The following is a 6,000-nucleotide window of genomic DNA, read 5'->3' as shown; positions in this document are numbered from 1 at the left end:
CCCTTGACGGCCCAGTTGCTCCGGTTGTCGAGAGGAGTGAACACTCCCCTTGTGACCGGAACGTCATTGAGGGAAGTTTGTACTCCTGTCGATGACCGGAACAGAGTGGCCATCAAGAGGAGTACATGATCCCCTCAATGACCGGTAGTCTGTGCTGGCCGGTCATCGGGGAGCGTGTAACTCCGCTCGATGGCCTGTGCCGGCCATCGGCACGGCACGGCGGCTGGGAGTTAGCCGGAGCTGCTGCCCCTCGAACTTTCTTTTCGAGGGGCTGCATACCCGACCGCTTAGTTTTGGCAGGTCAAAACTCCCTGGGGTGGGTTATCGGGGTAGGGGGAGCTTATTTTTTGGATTAATATTATAAAAAAATTTACATGATGGAGGACACCTCCAAAAAATACAAGACTTTTTGGAGGGGGCAAGCAAGACCCCCTCTTTTGATCCATCAAAAAAAAATCCAGAAAAACTCTCTCCTTCTTTCAGGGGAAGTCGCTGTGCGCGAAGTATTTTTTGGCTTGTGCGCACAGCGGGCTCGACGTCGGGGGACGGTCCATTCTGTGCGCGAAGAGTTTTTCGCTGCTGCGCGAAGTAGGTCCGTTTTTAAACTCTGTATTTTCTCTGGGCCCTGAAATTTTGAGCAAGGGGGTGGCATAAAAACGTGAGATATAAGGGGTGTGCGGTAGTCTTAATAGGAAACATATCTCTAATTGGATAGGTTTTTTGTTACATGTCACAGCAGTCTAAAAACTTCAGGAAACTTTCAAATATGCATATTATAAGTACCCTGAAATTTTTAGCAATTTTCTGGCTTCAGAACCTGAGATTTAAGGGATGTGTGGTAGTCATAATACCTACTAGTTCACACCCCATAGAACTCATGTTCTGATGCCAAAAAATTGCTAAAAGTTCATGATAAAAAGGAACAAAACACTCAACCACTTGGATAAGGTTATGTATACCCCGATCCCAAGAACACCACAGCTCTCATAATTTGATCAGCTTGAGCCTACATAGATTGTATGACCCACAGAGGATTATATTCAGATTCCTCAGATTGCAGGAAGCAAATCTATCTGAATAATAATGAATCCATTGCGCAACCTTTTAAGGGTAAAAAAACATTGGCTAAAATTTACACTTCTTTAATTGTTATTCAAAATAGTACACAAGTTCCATTATAGACAGCAAGGCACTGATCATTGTTAGGACTTTATCTGCTTTTGCCATTGTTAGTGACAAAGTCCTAAGACAGATTCAATGGGCTCTTGGCTGGGTTGGGAAACTACAGTGGATGGCAGAGGGATGCTTAGTAAGTTTGGCTTGGCGGTAGAGAATGTCAAACAGGTACCTGTCTAATTTTAATGCAACTGCTTCTGAGTGCTTTTGATCAAATAAAATTAATATGTGACACTTTCAACTCATGAAGAACCACTTGGCCTTGAGTATGACACTCAGCTAACTTTCTGGTAAGGCACACATACAAGGTAAGATGGCAAATAGCGCACAGGTACCTGTTGGCAGGTACCTGTCCACTATTTGCCATCTGTACTTGTATGTGTGCCTTACCAGACAGTTAGCTAAGTGTCTTACTCAAGTCCAAGTGGTACTTCATCTCATGAAACTGTTACATCTTGATGTTATTTGAGCACAAGCACTCAGAAGCAGTTTCATTAAAATCAGACAGGTACCTGTTTGACATTCTCTACTTGGCGGCCAGGAGCCTATGCAAGAGCCCCCAAAATAGCTCCTCTTCCTCTTCCCCCTCTTGGTTGATGTTTGGAGAGGCCAGGGAGGGGAGAAGGAAGCCCTTGATAGCCAGAATCAGGGCTCTCATGGTAATTTATTGTTGAGATAGTGTATTAGCACCATGTCCTTGACATCTTGTCATATCTCTTGGCTCTTGTGTCACCCACATTACCCTCAACAGTTATGCTGTTTTTACTTGTGGTGGGCTTCAAAACAGGGAACTGATGCCCAGTCATAAAATCCCTGCTTAGAGATGAAGCAGATTCCTTGACTGAACTGAGCAACTCACAGTTACATGTCTCTTGTATATGTTCATGTTGGATACTTGGGGTTTGGCAGAAGCTACTTTTTTTCCCGTTTATCAGTACATGAGGTTGAAAAATACTATATCCAAATGAAGGAAGAAATGAAAAAAAATCTCAATACTATACTGGCCAGATGTGGCCAGTACCAATACTTAATAAGGATGAAAATCTATCTATTTCTTGGGCTTGGGGATCAGAGCACCCAAAGCCTTTCCAGCCTCAGCAAAGTCCCCTGAGAGCATGCCCACAAATTCACATAAGGCTGCTGACGGATTGTGACATTAACATAGTTGAAGGCAGCAAACAACCACCGCTGGAGCTACACATTTCTGCAGCCGCAGAGGAAAATTTCTCAAAAGAACAAGAGCTATCTGGTGTTCCTAAATAAGCCAGTGCCATTACTGAAAGGACCAGGTATGTGGCATGGTTTGCCTGTACAATCATCAGGAGCCCACATAGCATTGCCTTATGTTTACCCCTGCTTAAGTGTGGCGGCAAAACACATTACTATACCTGTATTTTTTGTTTCAGAAAAAAAACACCAAATACTAGTACAGTTAGTAGTATAGGGTGATACACTCAGCCATATACAATAACAGAACGGCCCGGTTATTTTAGAGTATAGTATAGGCCCATGGTTGAACAGACTGCTCTGTCTGAGGGGAAAGGGAGACAAATCCCCCAGACCAAAACATTGTATTGGTCCAAGGGGAACACACCCCTTCTTCCTCTTGGTCTGATCTAGTTAAATCAGGTGGAGAGGAAAAAGGGGTGGTTTTGCCTGTTATGAATTACGTAGGTTGTTCCATCTGAGGGAGAAGAAGAGACAGATCCTCTCAGGCCACCTATACATTGTATTGGTCCAGGGGAACACTCCCCTACTTCCTCTCGGACTGATCAAGTTGTATCAGGTGGATAGGAAGAAGGGGAGGATTCCTCTTGTACCAATATGATAGAGTACACCACAGGAGCAATTGGGAGAAATCTTGCTGTTCCAAGAACAACAGCTCAAGTCCGTTGTTCCCAGAACCCAGGAGACGTTTGAGGGGTGTGAGGGTCCCAAGGCTGTTGAGACAACCCCCTCTCAACACACATTTTCTTGCAATGTTGGGCCAATTTTTCCAAGGACATACCCTTGCCCAACGGTCCCAGAAAAATGGCAAATAGGATGAATGTCCCATGAAAATTCTATGAATGGTTTTCAAACCGTTTACAGAATGTTCAACTGGAATTGTTGAGGCAAGGTTGGGCCTCAAGATGCCTGTTTGCCTGATGATGCACCAGATGGTCAGTGTTCTCTGGACAATTGACAAAACTGTCCGGAGGGCATTTAAAAAGATTATCAGGGAAATGTTGGCTGTGATGTCATACCAACGTTCCCAGTGGATAACTTTACACTCATCCAAAAATGTTCTGGATGTGAATTGTGAGCCTCTGATGCCTCAGAGCAAAATTGGGAGGAAGTTTCTTTTTTCAAAAGAATGGCTTTGCAAAAAAAAAACAGATGTGTAGATCAGTCAGTGAGATATATATACCTATGTTGAGAGCCAATTGCAACATATGGTGGTGCAGTGGTCATCACCCCCTCTCTTTGGCTTGCATGAGGCAGCTGAAGGAGCAGGTCTGTGGTTCAAGACTGATGGTGGGCCTGTCCTTTTCAGAGCATTGTGCGTTGGTGCTGGCTGAAGCTCTTAATGTTCCAAAAGCAGTCAGCCAACATCCTTCCACTGGCCAACATGCAAGTGGCTGGTTGGGGAACATTCCTCAACCCTTTCATGGGAGTGTTCCCCAAACGTTAGTAGAACCCTAACCTCAGAAACCAATTGGTGTATCAATTGTCTTGACTGTGCAAGAACGTTGCTTGCTGGGCAGGAGCAAATTGTTCACCAAAGAGTCTCACCCCCCATTATCACAAACTTAACAAAGTCCCTCTGCTGCAGGTGTGTGTCTTGGGAAGCAAGCCTCCAACAGCCCTCAGCAGGAGGGACTTGTGTGCTATCGCCCCTTCTTGGCGTGCCAAGAATCTGAGTTTGGCTGGGTGGAATTTTTGAAGCTTTATAATTCCTTGCCCCCTTGACATTCTTTGGAATAAAATAGCTTAGGTTGTAGGCCTGATTTTTCCTATCCAACCTACATAATTTCAGGTGTTTGGCAAAAATCATGCCACCTGCAGAAATTCCACAAAAATCCCCAAACAGCTGGAATTACAAGCAGTGCGCAACTTGACCACTCCACCTTGAAGCTTGTGTGCACAATGGGTGGTTGTTTTTTGTGTAGCTTTCTCTCAGGGGATGCTATCAGACCTACAAGACCACAATTGTTCACCAGCTGTGGACACAACTGGAATGAAAGTGACATTCTTGCTGTGCCAATGTGGGGAGGTACAGTGTAATCCCTCCTGACAGAGGCTTGCTTTGCAAGTTCAGCCTACACCCCGGGGGCCCAAAGTCTCAAGGGACTTTAGTTAAGTTTGCCATTCTCAGGACGTTGAGATGAACTGTGGCTAGCTTAACTAAGCCTCTCAAACGGAGGGTCCGGGGGACCCTGCCCGGAGGGCTCTCCGCAGGAGAGGCTTATGCCTAATGTCTGAAGTCTGGCAGGGAAAGGAAGGATATTCAACCCCAAAACCACTAAATAATTATTTAAAAATCAGCAAAATATGTACAAAAAAACTGATAAGACAGTTTCATTGGCAGTGCTGATGCGCACCCTCACCAAAAATTTTGAGCAAAAAGCTCCAAAACTGATTGAAGGAATCCGTTTTGAAGGTCAAAGGAACCCTGAAGGATATTACATTGCTCTGAAGATCCATTTTTGGATTTTCTGATAATATGCACAATTGAATTTCCTATCTGCAACAAAATGCAACACTACATGTGTAGGATCTGCAGGCTTGCGGATCCAGGATCCACCAGGCATGATGGTTGTGCATCCTTAGTTTACATTTCTTCATGTTTTTTTATTTTTAAAACATTAGTACAGTGCAAATGGTTTGGATTGAGGAGATGAGACCAGTGCCAAATGAAAGCTGAGGTCCAGAAGTATCTTTTGGCCCTGGGGCAGGTCCACAGGACCCAAGGGGGAGGCTGGCTGAGGCTTAATATTTTCCCTCCAGCCATTTGTGATTTCTTTCCCAGCCAAAATTTTGACATTACGCACAAGTCCCTCCCTGCGGGAGGGGCCGCTTTGCGGCTAGCCACAGCAAGCCTCCCACCAGGGGGGACTTGTGTTAAGTTAGGACTGTGGTGTAGTCCAAGCTTAACCAAGCCTCTCTGGAGGAGAGCACCACAGGGTCTCTGTCTCACAGAGAGGCTTGCCCCCAAGCGGCAAATTCTGGCGTGAGAGCTGACAGACCGTAGTCCTGGCCAGCACCCAAATTCCACTAAATCAATGCCTACACATTTTTCACGCAACATACGGGGTCATGAGTAGCACGGCCTTGTAGCCTGGCTGCTTGCACAGCCAGACATCCATCCATCATCTATCCATCCCCCCAGAGCAGTGCTAGACATCCTTTCAAAAAAAACGATGAGCTGTTTTCCAAAAGTCAAACTCTTGTTTTTTTTCACTCCTGTACACTCCACTATCCAATAAACTTGCTGTATCCTACCTGTACTGTGACAAAAACATAGTACAGAAGCCACCATAACTGTACACTTTGGCATGTGTATTTAGCTCTTATGTACTTGCCTTGCATGTAGAAAGGTACGGACAATCCAAGAATCTTGGTAAGATGATGTTACAAGCTTTGTAACTTCAAGACCGTTTGAGTTAATGACATGTGATCTATGTAGGATTGAAGGCTAACTTAACGAAGTCCCACCCTCCTACAGGTGGAGTGGTAAAACACTGGTCGCATTGCGCCAACCGGAGGGAGGGACTTACGCGCTAAACGGACTTACAGGCTGACAGCATTTGGTTTTTTGGTGGGGACTTTTTTAAAACTGCT

Source organism: Puccinia triticina, chromosome 9A (genome assembly GCF_026914185.1).
Source record: "Puccinia triticina chromosome 9A, complete sequence".
In the NCBI taxonomy this organism is placed as follows: domain Eukaryota; kingdom Fungi; phylum Basidiomycota; class Pucciniomycetes; order Pucciniales; family Pucciniaceae; genus Puccinia; species Puccinia triticina.
The sequence above is the reverse complement of the archived record's forward strand: the minus strand, read 5'-3'. Positions refer to the sequence as shown.